This window comes from Choloepus didactylus, chromosome X, assembly GCF_015220235.1.
Source record: "Choloepus didactylus isolate mChoDid1 chromosome X, mChoDid1.pri, whole genome shotgun sequence".
NCBI lineage: Eukaryota > Metazoa > Chordata > Mammalia > Pilosa > Megalonychidae > Choloepus > Choloepus didactylus.
The window spans coordinates 61,181,016-61,185,243 of record NC_051334.1 but is presented as its reverse complement, the minus strand read 5'-3'; the positions used below and the strand labels follow the sequence as shown (position 1 = coordinate 61,185,243).

The 4,228-nt window shown below is 38.5% G+C and overlaps 1 pseudogene; it reads left to right on the top strand.

The window, feature by feature from the left end:
* Window positions 1–1,160: 1,160 nt before the first annotated feature.
* On the top strand, window positions 1,161–3,225 carry LOC119522169 (annotated as a pseudogene).
* Window positions 3,226–4,228: the final 1,003 nt, after the last annotated feature.

Here is a 4,228-nt window from a genome sequence, read left to right as displayed (position 1 = left end):
GTTTGATTCCATTGGTCTGTATACCTATCTGTATGCCAGTACAGGCTGTTTTGACCACCATAGATCTGAAATATGCTTTAAAATCATGTAGTGTGAGGCTTCCCACTTCATTTTTCTTTCTCAATATATTGTTAGCTATTCAGGGCACCATGCCATTCCAAATAAATTTGATTATTGGTTTTTCTATTTCTGTAAAATAAGTTGTTGGGATTTTAATTAGTATTGCATTGAATCTGTAAGTCAATTTGAGTAGAACTGATATCTTAACTATATTTAGTCTCCCAGTCCATGAACATGATATGTCCATCCATTTATTTATGTCTTCCTTGATTCCTTTTAGAATTTTTTTAGTTTTCTGTGTATAGGTCTTTTATGTCCTTGGTTAAATTTATCCCTGAATATTTGATTCTTTTTGTGGCTTCTGTAAATGGAAATTTTTATTACCTCCTCAGATTGCTCCTTACTGGTGTATAGAAACACTACTGATTTTTGTTTTGATCTTGTATTTTGTCACTTTGCTGTATGCATTTGTTAGGTTCAGTAGCTTTGCTGCATATCTTTTGGGATTTTCTACACATAGGATCATGTCATCTTCATACAGTGAAAGTTTTACTTCTTCCTTTCCAATTTGGATGCCTTTTATTTTTTTCTTGCCTAATTGCTCTAGCTAAAACTTCTAGCACAATGTTGTATAAAAATGGTTATGATGGGCATCCTTGTCTTGTTCCTCATCTTAGAGAGAAAGTTCTCATAATTTCCCCATTGAGTATGACGTTAGCTGTGGGTTTTTCATCTATTCCCTTTATCATGTTGTGGAAGTTTCCTTCTATTGCTATCATTTGAAGTGTTTTTGTCAAGAAAAGATATTGAGGTCCCACTGGGTGATAAGTTGGGTGCAGGGGAGCTGATGTCAGGAGGCCCTCTGGGCTCCTGGCCTGTGAGCATGCTAGCTGCTACCAATGCTGTCATCCCCTGCTGTGTCAGGGCTCCTGGATGGCCATCCTCTGGCCCTCCTCACGTCTCCATTTCCCACCCCTATCCTATTTCCCCTTCAACCAAGGGGTGACTTAAGCAATGGAATGTGGTGAAGCCCATTTTTTTCCTTCTTTGCAACTATGCATTAGGGTCTGCAGCAGGTGGTTCCCAGACTCTGGCCCAAGATGAATGCTGCCACAGAAGCTGAGTTCAACATCCTTCTGGCCACCAATTCCTACAAGGTTACTCACTATAAACAATATCCACTCAACACAAGCAAAATTCATTCCTACTTTGAATGCTGTGAAAAGAAGACGGAAAACTCCAAAGTAAGGAAGGTGAAATATGAGGATACAGTATTTTATGGGCTGCAGTACATTCTTCATAAGCATTTAAAAGGTAAATTAGTGAACATAGAGAAAATCCAGAAGCCAAAAAGTCTACAAGGAGCATTTCCAAGGTGATGTTTTTAATGAAAATGGGTGGAACTGTGTTCTTGAGAAGTATGATGGGCATCCTCCAACAGAAGTAAAAGCTTGCCGAGGTCCTGCCTCAGCAAACGTGACAGGGTCCTAAAGTGGGGGTCGGCGTCGGCGCAGCAAGGAAGGAGACAGACACGCAAAGTGTCTGGGACGAAGCTCAGGGCTCCGACAATTTTAATGAAAATGTGATTTTCTTTTATAGCTCAAAGTTACATAAGCTCTGCACCTGGATCACGCGGGTGAGAGCTGGCAAGCACAGCATATAAATCACAAAACCATTGTTACTTAATTCCAGGGGACATTGGGGTCCGAACAGGGCGGGGGGACCGAGCAGTGTGTGTTTTCATCCCTATGTTAAGACAACTCTATTCCGGTGCAGACCTTCCAAGTTCCTCATAATATTCTTCCTTGTTCTCAGTAATGATCTCTGTTTTGGCTATTTTAATTATTTAGAAGGGCTTGTTTTTGTACCTAAAGTAAATTAGCTGTGGGCTCATACGAGGAACTACTCTCGTACCATAAGCCCGTGGGGTGGGTGCCCAAAGAATTTCTTGTATGCTCTGGCTGCCCGAGGCCAGCCATTAGGCACTAGTGGAGCGTGTTGACCCTGATTCAGTTCTAACCTCGGCAAACAACGGGGCCTGTCAAGGAACTGGGTGATGAATTACGTGGTTTACATTGCTTCTGCTTTGGCCTTCTAATCGCTTTCTCAGTGAAATATTTTTGGATGTAAAAGGGGGAACTTGTGTAAAGGAGGATGTCTGGAAAGGGCCAAGGGGGCTTCAGGCGGCTAAACGGGGTGGCTGCTTTCTCATAGGTGGAGGAGGGGGTTCATCGAAAGGTAAAATCATCGGAAGGTGCCCAACACTTTGTCATATCTTTGATTATTATCCAGAGTATATCCCAAATTATTACATTAGTAAAGAAAAAGAGAAAGCAGAAGCACAAAGATTAAAAGAATCAGCATTGCAATAGTCCATCGGTGGTAGGCTTTGCCAGGATCCGTCGAGGGGCCATGCCCGCCGCTGTGCGGCACATCCACAGTAATGTTTTCTGTTGAACCTGAGGCTTTGCCATCAGGTTTAGGATGTGGCGATTTGGCTCCCGACAAAAGCTGTTCCTGAGGGCTATGTCATTCCCAGAGGAAATGTTCTCTTCACAGTGGAAAACACAGATCCAGTGTTATTGGCTTATAAATTGGATCAAGACTATTCTTGTTCAGTCCTGTTATCCAATCACAGAGACCACAAATTCTAGAGTGCAGAAGAAAATATTGACCAAATATTTATTGGAAACTTCTGGTAACTTAGATGGTCTGGAATAGAAATTACATGATTTTGGCTATAGAGGAGTCTCTTTCCAAGAGACTGCTGACATAGGAGCATCTGCTCATTTGGTTAACTTCAAAGGAACAGACATGGTAGCAGGAACTGCTTTAATTTAAATATATTATGGAAGAAAATATCCTGTCCCAGGCTATTCTGTTCCAGCTGCAAAACACAGTACCATAACATCTTGTGGTAAAGACTATGAAAAAGATGCTTTTGAACATATAGTAATGTAGTTTTCATCAGTGCCCTGTATCTGTCATCAGCAATAGCTATGACATTTATAATGCATGTGAGAAAATATGGGGAGAAGATCTAAGACATTTAATGTATCAAGAAGTACAGAGGCATCACTAATAATCAGATCTGACTCTGGAAATCTTCTTGACACCATATTAAAGGTTTTGGATATTTTAGGTAGGAAGTTCCCAGTTACCTAAAGTAACTACAACTTCCTGCCACATTATCTTAGAGTTATTCAAGGGGATGGAGTAGATATTAATACCTAGCAAGAGATTGTAGAAGGCATGAAGCAAAAAAAAAAATGGAGTATTGGAAATGTTTCCTTCAATTCTGGTGTAACTTTGCTACAGAAGTTAGCAAGAGATCTCTTGAATTGTTCATTCAAATGTAGTCATGTTTTAACCAATGGTGTTAGGGTTAATGTTTTCAAGGACCCAGTAGCTGATCCCCAAAAAGGGTCCAAAAAAGGACAATTATCTTTACATAGGACACCAGGAGGAAACATTGTTACACTTGAGGAAGAAAAAGGAGACCTTGAGGAATATGGTCATGATCTTCTACATACTGTCTTCAAGAATGGGAATGTAATGAAAAACTATTCATTTGATGAAGTAAGAAAAAAATGCAAAGCTGAATATCAAACTAGAAGCAGCCCCCATTAGGCTTTGTTTTATTACTGTGAATGTGTTTGTATACATAGATAATTTTTTGTACAGATATGTAGGGTTTCAGTATTTTATGAAAAATTACAGTCAAATTATTTGTTGGTTTATGGACATACTGCCCTTTAATTTTTTTAAGTGATCTCAAATTAGTAAACTCAACAAAGTAAAAGATTAATGCTAAAGTAAGCTTTTTAGGACTCTTTGCCAAGAGGTAGTAATTCAATCTGGTATTGATATTTTCACAAATAACAGAACCAAGAAACTTTTATATATAAATAAAGACCACATAAACAGATCTTCATAAAATTATCATGATTGCTTTATGTTTATACTTAACTTGTATTTTTATACAAAAATGATTTTGTAAGATATACTTAAAGTTTCCATGCTTTAACAGTCTTTCCAAATATTCATGATTTTTATGAGCACAAACTTTCAAGAAAATACTGAAAATACATTGCCTTTTGTCCATTAATCAGCAACTAAAACATGGCTTTAACAAAGTTGTTTTGTTATAGTACAATTTGAAAATTAT